Here is a 21,374-nt window from a genome sequence, read left to right on the forward strand (position 1 = left end):
TTCTACCTCTCCTTATTCCTCTCCATTTCTTCCTCTTATTCATTCCCCTTTATTTTCCTCATTCCTTTGGATTTCTTAAGCTTCCTTCTACCTCTCCTTATTCCTCTCTTCTTTTCTCTTATTCATTCCCCTTTATTTTCCACTTACTTCTTCTCATTCCTTTGGATTTCTCATGCTTCCTACTACCTTTCCTTATTGCTCTCTTCTTTCCTCCTATTCATTCCCCTTTATTGTACTCATTCCTTTGGATTTCTTAAGCTTTCTTCTACCTCTTCTCATTTCTCTTTCATCCATCCTATTATTCATTCCCCTTTATTTTCCCCTTACTTCTTCTCATTCCTTTGGATTTCCTAAGCTTCCTTTTACCTCTACTTATTTCTCTTTCATCCTTCCTCTTATTCATTCCCCTTTATTTTCCCCTTACTTCTTCTCATTCCTTAGGATTTCTTAAGCTTCCTATTACCTCTCCATATTCCTCTCTTGTTCTACTTCTTATGCATGTCCATCCATTTTCCCGTATTCCTTCTTGTTCCTTCGGATTTCTCATGCTTCCTCCTACCTCTGCTTATTCCTCTGCCTTCCTCTTATTTATTCCCCTTTATTTTCCCCTTCTTTCTCCTCATTCCTTTGGATTTCTTAAGCTTCCTTCTACCTCTCCTTATTCCTCTTCCATCCTTCTTCTTATTCCTCTCCCTTCCTCTTATTCCTCTTCCTTCCTCTTATTCATTCCCCTTTATTTCCCCATTATTTCTTCTCATTCCTTCGGATTTCTCATGGTTCCTTCTACCTCTTCTTATTCCTCTCCCTTCCTCTTATTCATTCCCCTTTATTTCCCCCTTATTTCTTCTTGTTCCTTTGGATTTCTCATGCTTCCTTCCACCTTTTTCTTATTCCTCTCCCTTCATCTTATTCATTCCCCTTTATTTTCCCCTTATTTCTCATTCCTTTGGATTTCCTTAGCTTCCTTCTACCTCTCCTTATTCCTCTTCCATTCTTCTTCTTATTCATTCCCCTCCATTTTCCGTGTTGTTCCTTCTCATTCCCCATGGACTTTTCCTCATACTTCCCCTCACTTCTCCATATTCCTCTCTTGTCCTTCTTCTTCTTATGCATGAACATCCATTTTCCTCGTATTCCTTCTCGTTCCTTCGGATTTCTCATGCTTCCTCCTACCTTTTCTTATTTCTCTCCCATCCATCCTCTAAATAATTCCCCTCCATTTTCTTGCTGTTCGTTCTCATTCCCCTGGACTTCTTCTCATGCTTCCTCCGGCTCCTCCTTATTCCTCTCCTGTCCTTCTTCCTCTTATTCATTCTCCTCCATTTCCCCCCGGTTTCTTCTCATTCCTCCTTCTTCCCCCCTCTCCTTTCATCGTTCCTCTCTTTTGTCCCCTGATTCCTCTCGATGTTTCCAAATACCTCCATCCCTCTTTCCATCTGCCCCCCTATACTCCTGCCCCATCTTTTCTCGTCCCCCACCCTTCCTCGCTGCCTCTATCTTCCTCTGCCTGTTGCTATTCATTTTCAGAAGAATTTTCTACACTCTCTGTTGTTGTCATGGAAACAAATTCTCACAACCACTTCCTGCTCGCTCGCTCGCTCGCTCCTTCTGTGCTCGCAGGGTTTGTTACATGATGGGAGGACGGAGGGTGAGAAGCTGCCCAGTCATAATAATACACTACCACAAATGGCTGTCACAGTGATGATACAAGCCCAGGGCTGTGTCACTGCATCATGTCATAGTATGGAGAGGACGTACCGGGCCTGTGCCGCACCGCTTACCTATGTGTTAGAGGACATGGCTGTATATCTTGGATGATGGGAAATGTGCGCAGATCCGGAGCATTAGTGAAGAAGCCATGGGTGCTGCTTCCCTTTTGCTCGCAGTGATCATGGAGACTGCCATCAACGAGAGGACGACATGTTCCTGATGTCACCGGGGCAGCTCACATCCAAGATCAACAACCATTTATATTACAAGGATGCTTTGTGTTTGGGTCAAGTGTTATTTAGGTTACTACTTCCCCAAGGACACATTTAAATTTAACTAAATTTAACTATTTATGCCCCAGCAGGGCGCCATGGTGATCCTTTCACAAGACACGTAACCGCTGAGCGATACAGCACAGTAGCGCTTTGTGGTAAACACATTTTTGGCAGACCCCGATGCTTCCTGCAGCCTTTAGATAAACATAATCCAGCTGTATGAGCTATATACAGTAGGACGTCAAGGAGTCGCTGGCCCGGGCTCACAGGAGTTGAAAAAGAGAATAAATGTTTACCTCTCCGAAACCAATGTCTTACATGGAGATCGCATCCCAGGAGAAGCTTTTACCAACATCTACATAGATGCGTGATGACAGCAGTGCAATGATATTACAGACCTCACACACCACAGGAGTGGCCATACTTACTTTCCATCTGTCCCTCAGCGAGTCCTAGCTCCTTAAATGTTCCTGTTTTGACTTTGCATTAAAGAAGCACTCTGGAAATGTTATCATTGTTAAAAGTGTTATTTAAGAATAATATAGAGACTTTTGTATTTAAAACTACCTGACACTATAAAGTCTCTGTGTATTCCTATGAGATGCAGCTTCAGTCTGCCTCCTCCCTGTCAGTCACAACCTGGAGGCTGGGAATACTATTGTCAAGCTGCATCTTAGAGGACACAGTATAGAATATGCACACAGGGTCAATGGAGTGTTATAACTCTGCAGCAAATCATTGTATAGACTTACTTACTATATCACTGGTCAAGGACAACCAAGACCTGATCCAGAACAATCATTATAGTCTCCATATAAAGGCTGATTTCATAAGTAGTATTTGGGTTAATAAAATGGTGTAAATCTTTCCATTACAGTTTTTGGTTCCACTCCTGGTTTTGGCCAAAAACACTGACCAAAACACCAAGTGGGAACCCAGCCAAATAAATGTAGTATTTTCTATGAAGAGTATAAGGCAGGTGGTCTGTTCCACACCATGTGCTTCTCAGTGTACAGAGCCACTTGGTTAACTCTGTCTGTGTATTCTTTCCGTTGTTTAAAGGGCCAGCATTGGCCCAAATCTGTTGCGAGACAGCCAGGTATAAGGAATCCACACCTAGTCTCCCTTGCCTCCTCCTTTTGGTTTGCTAGTGTTCCAGGTGAAGGTGTTTCTGCTCAGTACTCCATATTCTGTGTTTCCTGACTCTGTCTCTGCCTGATCTTCTGCCCTTTACGGCCTCTCTGCCCCTTCTGACCTGTTTGAGTGTTCCTGACTATGCTTCTTCAGTGCCAGTCCATTACCTTGGCCCATACCTGGACGTGCCTCTGCTTGACCTAGTAGCCCCAATAGTGAAGATCAGACTCTCATAACGGTTGAAATATAAAAAACGGGACCTGATCCAGGAGAACATTGTAATAATCTCTATGTAAGTATATAATCCAGTACAACAGGCTAATAATCTCAGTATAGATGCCAGATCCAGCTCAACAAGTGTAATAATTTCTATGTGGACATCTGATCCCAACAACCGTGTCATAATCTCTAATGTCTAATCTATGAACATCATATTGTTACTGCCCAAAATCCAATATACCGAGACCACTATAACCAATAATACCAGTATACACAAGACAAATAATACCACCACACCATGACTACTACCACTGCCACAAAGTAGAGGTTGTATATGTAATTACAGTCCAGTTATATTCAGTGACTATGGGTAATTTTTTTTTGTTGTTTTGTTTTGTCAGTCATTTACTTTTCCTTTTCTTCTCAATCTGGCCCTGGTCTATGAAGAATTCTCCTGGCCATGATTTGTCTTCTCACTCAGATCCTAATATAGTAGTCAGGCCCATTTTTATGTCTCTATATAGTAGTTAGGCCCCTTTAGGTGCCCCCATGTAGTGGTTAGGCCCTCTAAGTGATCCCATGTAGGGGTTAGGCCCTCTAAGTGCCCCCATGTAGTGGTTAGGCCCACCTCTGTGTTTTAAAATAGTCGATAGGGCCCTCCTGTGCCCCAAATAATTGTTAATCCCCTCAGTGCTCCTGTATAGTAGTTAGGCACATTTCTGTGTCCCTACATAGAATTGTTCCCCCTATGCCCCCATACCTATGCCCTATATAGTATTAGGCCTCCCCTAATATAGTATTAGACGACCAAGCTCCCCCCCCCCCCACACACACACACACACTGTCCTGATGTGAGAAAAGTAGAACTCACCTCTGACACACACACCCACATATATATACACACACACACACACGCACATATATACACACACACACACACATAAATACACCCACACACACACACACACACACACACACACAGCTTCTCTCTGTCCTCCTGGTGCAGTCCCCTCTGAGCTTCTGATTCAGACAGCATAGTACAGTAACACTGCCTGCAATAGTACCCGAATCTCAGTTGTGCTACGGTGTAACTTCTAGCTTTTGTGCCTTAAAGACAAACACCAATAAAAGCCATACTTACCCAGGGATCCAGGACATGTCTCTCAGATCCATATGCAGGCGCCCCTTCCAAAGATCTCTTTCTGTGATATATTATGGTGGTTTTGAGGCGTTCATATTCATTGTCTGAATACTTTTATCTACCTTACTGTTCCCTTACCCATCCTCCCCCTTTCCTTGCCTGGGTCTGGGTCCTCTCTCCTCTGTTCCGGCTGTATAGGTCGGTACCATGTGTATGTGTAAACTCTGAGACTGAAGTCAGTAGTGAGCAACTCCTGCCACCAGGTGTCACTGTTCTATTGCACGGCTGATGGTCCAAAGTATAGAAGGGTTAACTGATGTCTCTATTATTGTGTATTTCCTGCCATAGCTAGCTACCTCAGGAGTATCTACATATCACATAGGGTTATTATATGTTCACTGCCCAATCAGATGCCCCCTGTTGGCCATATATATATATATATATATATATATATATATATATATATATATATAGTGGGGTTGGTGTTTTAATTGTTGTTCCAGTGTATGAGAAAGATAGTTTCTTCACATAGCCTGCTGGGCGTGTTCTTCCAGGCCCTGGCCTGCCACCAGGAACCTTGTGTGGGACTTCTGTTATTTCTTCTGACTACTAGTTCCTAGTCATGTCCGGCTAGAGCAACGCGTGGAGGGACTGCGGTGAAGGACCTATTCACGCTGGGGGACTGTTTCTCTTCTTCTGCTACTTCTGAAGGATTTTACAAGTGTATTGGGGTACCAAACTAGTCAGTAGTTTAGCTAAGTGCAAAGGTCAAGGCTCTACTGCAAGTTGCTAGCGTGTCCCTTGAGGGTTTCCCTCCCTGATCGTGTGTCATTCCGTGCCCACACAGTAACGTAGGCGGATGTATTCTTCCTGCGGATTCCGGACTTTTCTCCTACAGCCCCAGCTGAGCCACTGTCTCTGAATAGGCCCCAGTTTGTAGCTGTAGCATCCCAGCCATACAACTAATGTCTTTTCCAACTAACTACAAGTCTATTCCAACTAAGTACAAGCTTCATTTCAGTATTTCAAACAGCTATTGTCTTCTAAAGATTGTTCAAGTCCTCATCAGTATTTTGTGGATTCTATATTTGTGTAAACGTGTGAAAACACTACAAGTATTACCTCTGACGAGGATGAATGCGGCTTTAAATAAGAGTCTATTGTATTCTGGAGACTGGGATATCCTGTACTGTCCTTGAAAGCGGTACAGTAAACTATTTTTGGTTAAGTCCTATCGGTGCCTCTGTCGTCACTCTCGCTGAACACCTGCAGCTGTGCAACACTCACTACTCTACACAACAGCAGCAACTACAACTCCCTGTATCCGTGGTGGTGCCGAGCCAGCGTATCCAGGGCAGGCCAGCTGGTCCCACTTCTGACTCACCATGATAAGTGCCCATGTGGTGCTTCCAACCTTAGCCCCCCCTGGGTTGCTGGGCTCTCGACCGCTGCAGTTGTCCTTGTGTTATGTTTTTATTTATACTTTTCCACGTGAAAAACAACCAGGTAATAATGGTGATTTACAATAAATATTAATAATAATAATAATTAATTATTATTATTATTATTATTATTATTATTATTATTATTATTATTATTATTATTATTACAGCTGTGGGGTTTCTGTTCTGATCCCTCCCATGCTTAACCAGCCACAATAACACACAAATCCACATCCTGGTCCACGGACACTCAGAAGCAGAGACAGATTCCCAGGTCTTTGTACACCCCAGTGAATAGAGCAATTCCCTATAGATGTCAGACATCTTTACACAACAGTAACAATAGTTTGAGTGAGATCTCTTACAGATGTCAGAGGTCTCTGCGCAGTGAAGAGAGAAATATTCCATCCATGTCAGAGATCTCTCCACCACACACTGAATAGGGGATTCCTATAGATGTCACAGGTCTTTGCACAATACAGCCATCAGAGTGTGGTCACCTATAGATGTTTTTGTACAGTCAGTATGATCTCCTATAGATGTCAGAGGGCATTATACAGGGATTTGAGCATCAGAGCCTATAGATGTCAGATGTTTTTGTACAGTCAGTGTGATCACCTATAGATGTTTCTGTACAGTCAGTGTGATCACCTATAGATGTCAGATGTCTTTGTACAGTCTGTGTCATTTCCTATAGATGTTTTTGTATAGTTGATGTGATCACCTATAGATGTCAGATGTTTTTGTACAGTCGGTGTAATCATCTATAGATGTCAGATGTTTTTGTTCAGTCGGTGTGATCACCTATAGATGTCAGAGGATTTTTTTGTACCCTTAGTGTAATCACCCATAGATGTTTTTATACAGTCAGTAAGATCACCTATAGATGTCAGATGTCTTTGTACAGTTAGTGTGATCACCTATAGATGTCAGATGTTTTTGTACAGTCGGTGTGATCACCTATAGATGTTTTTGTACAGTTAGTGTGATCACCTATAGATGTCAGATGTTTTTGTACAGTCGGTGTGATCACCTATAGATGTTTTTGTACAGTTAGTGTGATCACCTATAGATGTTTTTGTACAGTCAGTGTGATCACCTATAGATGTTTTTGTACAGTTATTGTTATCACCTATAGATGTCAGATGTTTTTGTACAGTCAGTGTGATCACCTATAGATGTTTTTGTACAGTCGGTGTGATCACCTATAGATGTCAGATGTTTTTGTACAGTCAGTGTGATCACCTATAGATGTTTTTGTACAGTCGGTGTGATCACCTATAGATGTTTTTGTACAGTCGGTGTGATCACCTATAGATGTTTTGTACAGTCGGTGTGATCACCTATAGATGTCAGATTTTTTGTACAGTCGGTGTGATCACCTATAGATGTTTTTGTACAGTCAGTGTGATCACCTATAGATGTCAGATGTTTTTGTACAGTTAGTGTGATCACCTATAGATGCTTTTGTACAGTCGATGTGTACAGTCAGTGTGATCAACTATAGATGTCAGATGTTTTTGTACAGTCAGTGTGATCACCTATAGATGTTTTTGTAGTCAGTTTGATCACCTATAGATGTTTTGTACAGTCGGTGTGATCACCTATAGATGTCAGATGTTTTTGTACAGTCGGTGTGATCACCTATAGATGTTTTTGTACAGTCAGTGTGATCACCTATAGATGTCAGATGTTTTTGTACAGTCGGTGTGATCACCTATAGATGTTTTTGTACAGTTAGTGTGATCACCTATAGAGGTCAGATGTTTTTGTACAGTCAGTGTGATCACCTATAGATGTCAGATGTTTTTGTACAGTCGGTGTGATCACCTATAGATGTTTTTGTACAGTCAGTGTGATCACCTATAGATGTCAGATGTTTTTGTACAGTTAGTGTGATCACCTATAGATGTTTTTGTACAGTCGGTGTGATCACCTATAGATGTTTTTGTACAGTCAGTGTGATCACCTATAGATGTCAGAGGTTTTTGTACAGTCGGTGTGATCACCTATAGATGTCAGATGTTTTTGTACAGTCGGTGTGATCACCTATAGATGTTTTTGTACAGTCGGTGTGATCACCTATAGATGTTTTGTACAGTCAGTGTGATCACCTATAGATGTCAGATGTTTTTGTACAGTCGGTGTGATCACCTATAGATGTTTTTGTACAGTCGGTGTGATCACCTATAGATGTCAGATGTTTTTGTACAGTTAGTGTGATCACCTATAGATGTTTTTGTACAGTCGGTGTGATCACCTATAGATGTTTTTGTACAGTCGGTGTGATCACCTATAGATGTCAGATGTTTTTGTACAGTCGGTGTAATCATCTATAGATGTGAGATGTTTTTGTACAGTTAGTGTGATCACCTATAGATGTCAGAGGTTTTTCTACAGTCACTTATATATATTGTTAGTGATGTCTGTGTAGCCCATGCTGTATGTAGAAAGTAATTAAGTTTATACTTACCTCTCCAACCTCCAGGGTGTCCTCTTGCCTGTTCCCCACTCACAGCTGAAGCTTCTGAACGCATCTTTAAAGTGACAGACCAGCACCCCGAACAGTGATTGGCTGAGCAGCCTGTCACTGCACAGACGGCTTCAGAAGCTTCAGCGGCGGCTGCAGTGAGTGAGAACAGGTGGGAGGACACCAGGGAGCCTGGAGAGGTAAGTATAATCTTTATTATTCTTTTTTATACTGTCACATCAGCCACTGATCGCCCAATAAAGACAACGATCAGACAAAGGGTCGATCATCAGTTGATTGATTACCCATAGATTCACACATTTTTGTACAGTCGCCTAAATTTGAGTGTGATCTCATGTAAAAGAATCTTTGCACATCTCTGAATGTGATCTTGTCCGATGTGAGTGTGATCTGTAGACTTATGATGGTTCTCCCTTAGAGACTTGATGTGTGCGATCTCCTTACAAGGTCTGTACATGGTCACAGGAGGAGATATAATAAAATATACATGTGTATTATACATGAGTCTTACCATGAAGTAGCGGCGCACACTCACTAACACTCACTTATCCTGCAGACAGACAATGAAATCTACCCTGGCTATGAGAAGAGATGGATTTGCTCAGTCATTTTCGCCATTTTCAGTACACGGTAATAATAAAGCAGTCACAGAGATGCCAGCCGTGCCTCCTGGTTACCCCCGCTCACTTTTCTTGCCACTTTTTAAAAATAGCGAGAGGTGAGAAAAGTCACAAACATGGTGTACGCCATAAACTGCAACTGTTCTGTGCCGTAAAGCTGTAAATTGCTTAATCGGATCCACCCAGCATGTGTCGTTGTGATCTACCCTACATATCCCAGGTCTGTACACAGCTCAATCTGTCATCTTGTACAGGGCAGAGATATCATAGTGCACAGTCATCTGTGATCTCCAGTATAAGTCAGAGGTTTTTACATTCATCGTGATACGAAGGTGATCTGCCGTACAGTTAATTGTAAGGTTAAAGGGGTATTCCGGTCAGGTAAAATACATGCTGAATCATCCACCTTCCTAGAGACTAACAATTTGTTCCATACATGTCATTAGCTTTTCAGTCTCCTTACCCAGATCTGAGCTGCTGCTTTCTTCTGAAGACACAGAAAACTGTGTGAGCCGTTCTCTCCTCCTCCCTTCTGAGATGACTGATGTAAACAGTGTCCCTGATTGGCTGTCTCTGCACTCTGTGATGCCAGGAGGGTTAATCGAAGTGAGGTCACCAGCACCTTGACCTCAGATTAACCCTCCTGGCATAACAGATTGCAAAAACTGCGTGCCAGAGACGCTTACATCAGCTGTCTCAGAAGGGAGGGGGGAGGAGGGGATAAGGAGAAAAAGCTCACACACAGATTTTTGTGTCTTCAGCAGAAAGCAGCAGCTGAGAACTGGGGGAAGGATACTGAATAGATAATAATAAGTATGAAAGGAATTGTTAGTCTCCGGGAGAGGGGATAGTTCAGAATGTATTTTACCTGACTGGAACACTCCTTTAAGGTGGCCATACACATTATACAGAAGTAGGTGGATGATTGAACAATCATCCAATGATGAATATTTATCATGACATAATATTGATTATTTAAAGGGGTTATCCAGCACTAAAAAAAACATGGCCACTTTCTTCCAGAGACAGCACCACTCTTTTCTCCAGTTCAGGTGGGGTTTGTAATTAAGCTCCATTCACTTAAATGGAACAGGGTTAAAAAAATTACACCCAAACTGGGGACAAGAGTGGTGCTGTCTCTGGAAGAAAGTGGCCATGTTTTTGTAGTGCTGGATAACCGCATTCGGGCTCGGTTCACACGTTGTAAGAGTGCGGCTGTATGTGCGGCTGTAATTGTGCAGCGGTATTTTTGATGGTTCGTGTGTATGCTGGGAAGTATAGGATATGCGGCTGCACAGTGCACACTATCTCTGAATCTACGGCCCTATCGTAAACGGACCCGTAAAAAATGAACAAGACCATTGTTTGCGGCTGGACATGCGGCCGTGGATTGACAGGCGGTCCGTACGGAGTACTTCAAAAATAGCCGGCAATGATGCCGAATGCCGATGCCTCTAATAGTTAATATATTAAATTAATCAAAGACATTTTATTTGTAATCAAGACACTTTCGTTGATCAATAATTTATTTCTAACGAATCCATCATTTTGCAATTAAATATACTGTTAAGAAAAATAGATATATAAATAAATGTATATTTATCTATATATTTATTTTTTGACAGTATATTGAATTGCACAATGATGGATTCGTTAGAATTAAATTATTGACCAACGAAACTGAATTTATTTCCAAGAAAATGTGTTTTATTCATTAAATATTAATTAGTACAGGAAGCTCTATAAGCCGTTAATTCATATTGCCGGCAATAGAGCTTTCTGTACTAATCATCACTTTACTTTAATGAAAACATCAAATGTTTCTTCTAATTATGTTATGACAATAGCATTATTAGAAGAAACATTTAGAATTATATGTGCGCTCAGCTGATTGGCTGATCGGCTCAGCGCACATATAATAAGCCGGTCCGCAGTACAGTCACTTCATTGTGCTGCGGACCAGCGAAGAGGACACATCGGGGTGAGTATAGAGCTCTCCCCACCCCCTCCCCGGCACTGCACCCATCCCAGCAAGGAAGGGGGGGTCAGTTAACCCTTTCCTTGCTGGGATGGGTGCAGTCTGACATCAGTCTGGCCCCCCGGGGGTTAAGGTGGATGCAATACATCCTCCCTTAACCCCTTGGGGGCCAGACTGTAAGCAGCGATCTGTAAAGATGCTGCATACTGTAAGGAGCACAACACCGCTCACAATGATGGGTGTTGTGCTCCTGTTTGTGTTTTTTTTGTGTGTTTCTCCCTTTTTGTTTTTCAGATATCGGTATCCTGGGGATTACGTCGGATTCCATGGACTACGTCGATGACCAGTGGTTGTTCTTTGAATTTTTTAAATAAAATGGTCAACGAGGGGTGTGGGGGTGTTTTTCTTTGAATAAAAAATTTTTTAAACTTGTGTCTTGTCTTTATTTCTTTACTTTTTAGACTTAGTAGTGGAAGCCGTCTAATAGACGGAATCCATTACTAAGTTGGGGCCTAGTGTTAGCCGGTATAAAATGGCTAACACTAACCCCCCTATTATTACCCCAGTACCCAATGCCACCAGGGGTACTGGGAAGAGCCGGGTGCCAGTGGTCCCGGAGCGTCAAAATTGGCGCTCCTGGACCGAGCGGCAGCAGGCTGGTAAGATTTAGGCTGGGGAGGGCCTAAAACAATGGCTCTTCCCACCCTGGTGTTACCAGGCTGCTGTCGTTTGGTTTTTAACCCGGCTGGTTATAAAAATAGGGGGGACCCTATGCGTTTTTTTTTTTTAAATAAATAATTAAAAAAAAACGCATAGGGTCCCCCCTATTTTTATAACCAGCCGGGTTAAAAACCAAACGACAGCAGCCTGGTAACACCAGGGTGGGAAGAGCCATTGGTTTAGGCCCTCCCCACCCTAAATCTTACCAGCCTGCTGCCGCCCGATCCAGGAGCGCCAATTTTGACGCTCCGGGACCACTGGCACCCGGCTCTTCCCAGTACCCCTGGTGGCATTGGGTACTGGGGTAATAATGGGGGGTTAGTGTTAGCCATTTTATACCGGCTAACACTAGGCCCCAACTTAGTAATGGATTCCGTCTATTAGACAGCTTCCACTACTAAGTCTAAAAAGTAAAGAAATAAAGACAAGACACAAGTTTAAAAATTTTTTTATTCAAAGAAAAACACCCCCACACCCCTCATTGACCATTTTATTTAAAAAATTCAAAGAACAACCGCTGGTCATCGACGTAGTCCATGGAATCCGACGTAATCCCCAGGATACCGATATCTGAAAAACAAAAAGGGAGAAACACACAAAAAAAACACAAACAGGAGCACAACACCCATCATTGTGAGCGGTGTTGTGCTCCTTACAGTATGCAGCATCTTTACAGATCGCTGCTTACAGTCTGACCCCCAAGTGGTTAAGGGAGGATGTACTGCATCCCCCTTAACCCCCGGGGGGCCAGACTGATGTCAGACTGCACCCATCCCAGCAAGGAAGGGGTTAACTGACCCCCCTTCCTTGCTGGGAGGGGTGCAGTGCTGGGGAGGGGGTGTGGAGAGCTCTATACTCACCCCGATGTGTCCTCTTCGCTGTTCCGCAGCACAATGAAGTCACTGTGCTGCGGACCGGCTAATTATATGTGCGCTCAGCCGATCAGCCAATCAGCTGAGCGCACATATAATTCTAAATGTTTCTTCTAATAATGCTATTGTCATAACATAATTAGAAGAAACATTTGATGTTTTGAGTAAAGTAAAGTGATGATTAGTACAGAATGCTCTATTGCCGGGAATATGAATTAATGGCTTATGGAGCTTCCTGTACTAATTAATATTTAATTAAGAAAACACATTTTCGTTTAAATAAATACAGTTTCTTTGTTCAATAATTTAATTCTAACGAATCCATCATTGTGCAATTCAATATACTGTCAAAAAATAAATATATATATAAATATACATTTATTTATATATATATTTATTTTAACAGTATATTTAATTGCAAAATGATGGAATCGTTTACATTTAATTATTGAACAATAAAAGGGACTTTATTAGACAGAAAATGTGTTTTATTAATTCAATATATTAACCATGAGAGGCATCGGCATACTGCAGAGGATCGCAAACCCCGGTAATAGCAATTCATGTAAACTGTGTTCCCTGCTTTCCCAGATGCATCCAGAGGTGTTTGCATCACTTTCTTAACATTTTATTTGTTATTTTTAGTTGAACCAGATTTCAAAGTAAATGACCGTATGTTTTGAGCCGCATGTCTATTTTTTCCCACGGCCGGAGTTTCACCCGCACATTTACAGCCGCATAAAAAATACAGCCGCACAGTTACAGCGTGTGAACCCAGCCTCAAGCTGTTAAATGGCCACTAGATGTCTCTCTTCCCAACAAACTGATGTCCACTGCTTGTTGTTAGGAGAATTATGTCTCTAACAACAAACACAGCAAGACGGAACACGGGAAGTGGGAGCACAGCTTAGCCACTGCTATGTCCAAGAGAGAAAAGGACTGTATACCTGCAAGCTGTGCCCATTCTCCAGAGGATCTACACTGTCCCTGAAAGGTCAATCAGGGCTTACCACTCAGCAGCAGTGTCACTGTGTAGTTTAACTAATTTCTTTCTTGTTGTGCTATTACTGCTGTATGTACATATTGCTGCCTCCTGTGTCTTATATCACTTTACTCTCCAGGCCTGTCTTCAGCAGTATCAGGGCTGTAACCCTTTCATTGCTCTGCTGCTGATATTTATTTCAAATAGTACTTTGCAAAGCCAGTGCATCAGTAACCCCTTCTCCCTCTGTGGTGTCCTACCACGGGTGTTGCAGATGTATACACCCTTTGCAAAAGTCTGTACTTATTGTGTTATTATGGTGATGAAAGTAGTACTAAAGTTAGCCACTAGATGTCGCTATATTATGTATATGTATATGGAAGCTGCACAGCTGAAGGGGTTACTGTGTTTGTGTGTCACCTGAATCTGTAGACCAGTAGGAGTTCTGTTTTCTTCTTTCCTATCATCTCCCTCCTTTCTTCTTCTGTTGCACTCTTTCACCCACTCACAGCTTACATGCTAGAGGGGAAGTAAGTCACGTGAGTGGAGGAGGAGCATTGTGGAGAAAGGACATGAGCCAGATAGCTCTCCACAGTGATCCTGTCTGGGCCCTGGCGCCCGGCCAGGTCACCGTACCCCAAAGTCAGTCTTAGCTAGTACCCCGAATGGGAAGGATGCAAGACAGCACGCCTCTCACAACTTTCTTACAAGTAACACTCCAAAGCACTATGCACTGTTAAAGGCTCTTAGGAGAGGACAAGCCAGAGACAACCCCCGCCGTGGACAAGGAGAAGTAACAGAGCAGGAAAATCACAGAGCAGGACAGTATCCGCAAAAGAGCCAAAGAGCTAGGAACAGATCAGGACAGAGCAAAGTTGCAGTAGCCTAGGAACTCTGTCTCGCAGCGTGGGTGTCAGCAGGGAACCCTCAGCATTCCGCTCATCCCAGGTAACAAGGACTGGGGCCTGTGTCATCCTCATAGGACGGGTCACCCGACACTGGTGGGCATAAGGTGGTCTTCTTATTCTTCTAAGTATTCTACCTCATCCTCCAACATCCCGGCAGATCACAGTACTACATGGAGTGAGACTCTCACGGCATCCTCCTCTCTGCTACTCTGCTTCTTGTATTACTCAGCACAACTCAACCAACACTTTTACACTGCACTTCTACTACAGATCAGGTTGTTATATTGTCAAGTGTTTATTGGGAACTTTGTCGTGTATCTCAGAAACTATATCTAAAGGAACCTGGTATTGTTGAACCTATATTACCTGCTACACATTTACAAATAGTAAACCAGCTCAACTATAACTCTGTGATTATTTATGGAAACTACCAACACAGCACACACAGCTGCCTTGGGACATTCACCCCTTACTTTGGGTAGGGGGACCTATCATCTAGGAGGGTCACTGTCCCACTCTGGCCATCCGTGACAGAACCCCAAGGGACCCAGTAGCAACCGGGCAGGACAATGACCACAGGGGAGAAGGGTACAACCGGCCTTGTAACATAAAAGCAGGCGTGCCATCACACCTGTGTGCCCACTAGGTACTGGTGGCACGAGACAACATCCCAAGGTCCGGCTATATCTCGGCCATCCACCACCGGAGTGGTGTCACACTACAACACCTAGCAAGTGACCGGTCGCTCCTCCGATATACAATCACACCGGGGGTACACCACACCTCCACCACCATCTATAATAGTGTAATGTGAAAAGCATTATGTCAGGGCACAACAGAGAGGAGTAGGTGCTGTCATTGGCCGGGCAAATAGGGCAAAGGAAGAAAGCGTGTATGTACAACTGGCAAAGAGCCAAGCTGTGGTCCCACCTGACAATGAGAAATCGATGTGCACCAAGGTGGAAGCTCTCAGCAATGACATCACTAACATCACATTGTCTCTACTCCGAGGGGTTCAGTGAAGAAAAACAAACAAGTTTTGAAATTGAAATTTGAAAGTAGTTAGGCTTAAAGGGGTTGTCTGGTAAAATATGATAATTGTAGTGGTAGTGTATACTTACCTGTCCCACTCCCCCTGCCACTACCAGTTCTCCCCCACTGACAGTGCTTTGAAAACATCTGATGATGTGCTGCTCTCTCCAGAAATGTCTGATCCCTCCGGAGTCTATGCTGACCGGCCATTTTCAGAAGGAGCAGAACGTCACGGGATACTGCTAAAACACTGACACTGGACCCAGGAACTGGCAGGGGAGCAGGACAGGTAAGTATGCTTTTATACTCTACTGACATGTCCCCTGGAGCCTCGGCAGGATGCCCAATTATCTTTTTATCTCGGACAACCCCTTTATTGGCTCTTCAGAAAAAAAATCAAATAAAACAGGAGACATTTCAGACTCCACCAGTCCTCAGTCATGACCCAAGCAAACATCTCGCCATGGCTAATGACTGGCAAAGTTTGAAATGCGTCAGTGGTTCATCTTATGTTTGTGTCATTTTTGGGCAGGTTTTTAATATAGATTTTTAGTTTTGCTGATGTCCTTTATGTTTTGGATCAAGTTACTGGGAGTCGTCTGGGCACACTGAGATCTCAGACCATGGACCCCAGTCACAGCCTATGGCAGGGACTTGTCTTCTTTATCTGCTTGGCCGTTATATTTGGCCTCACCGGTCGTAATTGATCAGTGAGAGAAGGATGAAGGATCTTTCTAGGAACATTACAAGAGCAATCCTTCCTGAAATGCCTCCTAAACGAAAGATCCCTCATGAGGATCGGCCACAAACTTCTTTCTAAAAGGTGACACTCGGTGGTCAGTCGGCTAAAACTATTGTCCCATGTAAGATTTTACCCAAATTTTATTCAACTTTTAATACATGAAATCATGGCAGTCCATTATACTAGTGACCTCTGGCCGTACCTGACACCTCTACAGTATATAGTATATGATATCATGGCGGTCCATTATCCTTGTGGTCGCACCTGACACCTCTACAGTATATGATATCATGGCGGTCCATTATACTAGTGACCTCTGGCGGCACCTGACACCTCTACAGTATATAGTATATGATATCATGGTGGTCCATTATACTAGTGACCTCTGGCGGCACCTGACACCTCTACAGTATATAGTATATGATATCATGCCGGTCCATTATACTAGTGACCTCTGGCCGCACCTGACACCTCTACAGTATATAGTATATGATATCATGGCGGTCCATTATACTAGTGACCTCTGGCGGCACCTGACACCTCTACAGTATATAGTATATGATATCATGCCGGTCGATTATCGTTGTGACCTCTAACCGTACCTGACACCTCTGCAATATATAGTATATGATATCATGGCGGCCCATTATACTAGTGACCTCTGGCCGTACCTGACACCTCTACAGTATATAGTATATGATATCATGCCGGTCCATTATACTAGTGACCTCTGGCCGCACCTGACACCTCTACAGTATATACTATATGATATCATGCCGGTCCATTATCGTTGTGACTTCTGGCCGCACCTGACACCTCTACAGTATATAGTATATGATATCATGGCGGCCCATTATCCTTGTGACCTTTGGCCATACCTGACACCTCTACAGTATATAGTATATGATATCATGGTGGTCCATTATACTAGTGACCTCTGGCCGCACCTGACACCTCTACAGTATATAGTATATGATATCATGGTGGTCCATTATACTAGTGACCTCTGGCCGTACCTGACACCTCTACAGTATATAGTATATGATATCATGCCGGTCCATTATACTAGTGACCTCTGGCCATACCTGACACCTCTACAGTATATAGTATATGATATCATGCCGGTCCATTATACTAGTGACCTCTGGCCGTACCTGACACCTCTACAGTATATAGTATATGATATCATGCCGGTCCATTATACTAGTGACCTCTGGCCGCACCTGACACCTCTACAGTATATACTATATGATATCATGCCGGTCCATTATCGTTGTGACTTCTGGCCGCACCTGACACCTCTACAGTATATAGTATATGATATCATGGCGGCCCATTATCCTTGTGACCTTTGGCCATACCTGACACCTCTACAGTATATAGTATATGATATCATGGTGGTCCATTATACTAGTGACCTCTGGCCGCACCTGACACCTCTACAGTATATAGTATATGATATCATGGTGGTCCATTATACTAGTGACCTCTGGCCGTACCTGACACCTCTACAGTATATAGTATATGATATCATGCCGGTCCATTATACTAGTGACCTCTGGCCATACCTGACACCTCTACAGTATATAGTATATGATATCATGCCGGTCCATTATACTAGTGACCTCTGGCCGTACCTGACACCTCTACAGTATATAGTATATGATATCATGCCGGTCCATTATACTAGTGACCTCTGGCCGTACCTGACACCTCTACAGTATATAGTATATGATATCATGGTGGTCCATTATACTAGTGACCTCTGGCCTTACCTGACACCTCTACAGTATATAGTATATGATATCATGCCGGTCCATTATACTTGTGGCTCCAGGCCGGATTTCCCAGCTGGTATCATGGATTCTGGTCTTATATTCTGCAGGGTCAGTGACCAGTTGCGATGGATAATTTTAAGCAATTACATTGGATAATCCAGTTGTGAAAGCGTCAAACGGCAGCTAAGGGTTCACAGTGCACATAGGCAGACATCATCACTCATCATCACTCATCATCAGACATTACGCATCATCACTCATCCCCACTCCTCATCACTCATCATCACTCATAATCACACATCAGCACTCATCCCCACTCACCCTCACCCATCACCACATATCATCACTCCTCATCACTCATCATAATCACTCATCCCCATTCATCCTCATGTATCCCCGCTCATCCTCACTCACTGCCACACATCACACATCATCACTTATCATTACACATGCACCACTAATCATCATTACTCCTTACTACTCGTCATAACACATCACCACACATCATCACTGATCACCACTCATCACCACTCATCCTCACACCTAAGTGCAGATTGTCCAGTCCGGCTTTGTCTGGTTTTCACACTACAGACGACTCCAGGGAAGACATCATCACCTGCTCAGACCCACCAGGCCATCAATGCCCTCCCCGTCCCCCTGGATCCATCATAGACAGCAGCACTATGGTGTATACTCATCTGTACTGCCCGGCCTACAGCTGGGGTAACTGTAGTGCAGTAAAGTAAGACTTCATCCGCTAGTGCAGTGCTCCCCAGTCTGTGGTTCTCCAGCTGTTGCAGAACTACAATTCCCATCATGCCCAGACAACCATAGGCTGATCCTTAATATCAGTGTTCCACAATCCCTGACATTCCAGCTGATGCAAGACTACAACTCCCATCATACCCTGATAGTCTTCACTCGATGTTCTGATCTCTTATACTAGTGGTCCTGGTAACTGTCCAGCTGTTGCAGAACTACAACTCCCATCATCACCTAAAAAACTTCAACTGATCTCAAATGCCAGGGTTCCCCAACCTCTGCTCTCCGGCTGTTGCAAAACTACAACTCCCATCATGCCCTGACATTAGTCAGCTGAGCACTTATTCTATAAGATCAGTGTTTCCCAATCTGCTGCTCTCCAGCTGTTATTACAACTCCCATCATGCCCTGAGACACCTCACAGCAGGATTCCCAGACTTGTGGTGGTTCAGTCCCAGTTGCTCCCATCATACCATGATATCCTGGCGCTGATCCTCTGATCCCCTGCCCATCATGCCCTGAGACACCTTAGAGTGGGCTTCTCCAACTTGTGGCTCTGCTGCTGGTGCAAAACTACAACTCCCATCATGCTATTACATCCTACGGTTGATCCTTTGATCTCTTAGATGAGTGTTCCTCAACCTGTTGCTCTGCTGCTGTTGCAAAACTACAACTCCCACCATGTCCTCACAGACAGAACCCCAGGCTGACACATGGCGGCCTATGGCTCCTATGCACACAGCAGGACAAGGCCTTGGCCTGTGTTCTTCTCATCAGCCCTCGATACAATGTCAGATACCCTCGGATACAGTAGTCCATAACCTCAGATACAGTAGTCCATACCCTCGGATACAGTAGTCCATACCCTCGGATACAGTAGCCCATACCCTCAGATACAGTAGTCCATACCCTCGGATACAGTAGCCCATACCCTCAGATACAGTAGTCCATACCCTCAGATACAGCAGTCCATACCCTCAGATACAGTAGCCCATACCCTCATATACAGTAGTCCATAGAATAGGATACAGTAGTCCATACCCTCAGATACCATAGTCCATACCCTCGGATACAGTAGCCCATACAATTAGATGCAGTAGCCCATACCCTCAGATACAGTAGTCCATACCCTCGGATACAGTAGTCCATAACCTCAGATACAAGAGCCCATACCCTCAGATACAGTAGTCCATACAATAGGATACAGTAGCCCATACAATAGGATACAGTAGCCCATACCCTCAGATACAGTAGCCCATACAATCAGATACAGTAGTCCATACCCTCGGATACAGTAGTCCATAGAATAGGATACAGTAGTCCATACCCTCAGATACAGTAGTCCATACCCTCGGATACAGTAGTGCATACAATAGGATACAGTAGCCCATACCCTCGGATACAGTAGTCCATACCCCCGGATACAGTAGCCCATACTCTCGGATACCATAGTTCATACCCTCGGATACAGTAGCCCATACCCTCGGATACAGTAGCCCATACCCTCGGATACCGTAGTCCATACCCTCAGATACCGTAGTCCATACCCTCAGATACAGTAGTGCATACAATAGGATACAGTAGTCCATACCCTCGGATACAGTAGCCCATACCCTCGGATACAGTAGTCCATACCCCCCGAAAGAGTAGCACATACCCTCGGATACCATAGTTCATACCCTCGGATACAGTAGCCCATACCCTCGGATACAGTAGCCCATACCCTCGGATACCGTAGTCCATACCCTCGGATACAGTAGTCCATACCCTCAGATACAGTAGCCCATACCCCCGGATACAGTAGTCCATACCCTCAGATACCGTAGTCCATACCCTCAGATATCGTAGTCCATACCCTCAGATATCGTAGCCCATACCCTCGGATACAGTAGTTCATACCCCCGGATACAGTAGTCCATACCCTCAGATACAGTAGCCCATACCCTCAGATACAGTAGTCCATACCCTCAGATACAGTAGTCCATACCCTCGGATACAGTAGCCCATACCCTCAGATACAGTAGCCCATACCCTCAGATACAGTAGCCCATACCCTCGGATACAGTAGCCCATACCCTCGGATACCGTAGTCCATACCCTCAGATACAGTAGTCCATACCCTCAGATACAGTAGTCCAAACCCTCGGATACAGTAGCCCATACCCTCGGATACCGTAGTCCATACCCTCAGATACAGTAGCCCATACCCTCGGATACAGTAGTCCATACCCTCGGATACAGTAGTCCATACCCCCGGTTACAGTAGTCCATACCCTCAGATACAGTAGTCCATACCCTCAGATACAGTAGCCCATACCCTCGGATACCGTAGTCCATACCCTCAGATACAGTAGTCCATACCCTCAGATACAGTAGTCCATACCCTCGGATACAGTAGCCCATACCCTCAGATACAGTAGCCCATACCCTCAGATACAGTAGCCCATACCCTCGGATACCGTAGTCCATACCCTCAGATACAGTAGTCCAAACCCTCGGATACAGTAGTCCATACCCTCGGATACAGTAGTCCATACCCTCAGATACAGTAGTCCATACCCTCGGATA

At 43.9% G+C, this 21,374-nt stretch overlaps 1 protein-coding gene across 2 annotated transcripts in view; it reads right to left on the bottom strand.

Moving 5' to 3' along the window:
• LRRC4B (leucine rich repeat containing 4B) overlaps positions 1–21,374 on the bottom strand; it is a 104,692-nt gene that overhangs the window by 81,532 nt on the left and 1,786 nt on the right. The window contains exon 1 of one of the 2 annotated variants that reach the window (XM_069946965.1): positions 1,782–1,859. The exons of the other annotated variant lie outside the window; for it this stretch is intronic. The gene's annotated coding sequence lies outside the window, so the exon portion shown is untranslated. Of the gene's footprint in view, positions 1–1,781; positions 1,860–21,374 lie in introns of those variants that run through there. 2 annotated transcript variants of the gene reach the window in all.

Source organism: Dendropsophus ebraccatus, chromosome 12 (genome assembly GCF_027789765.1).
Source record: "Dendropsophus ebraccatus isolate aDenEbr1 chromosome 12, aDenEbr1.pat, whole genome shotgun sequence".
Taxonomy (NCBI): domain Eukaryota; kingdom Metazoa; phylum Chordata; class Amphibia; order Anura; family Hylidae; genus Dendropsophus; species Dendropsophus ebraccatus.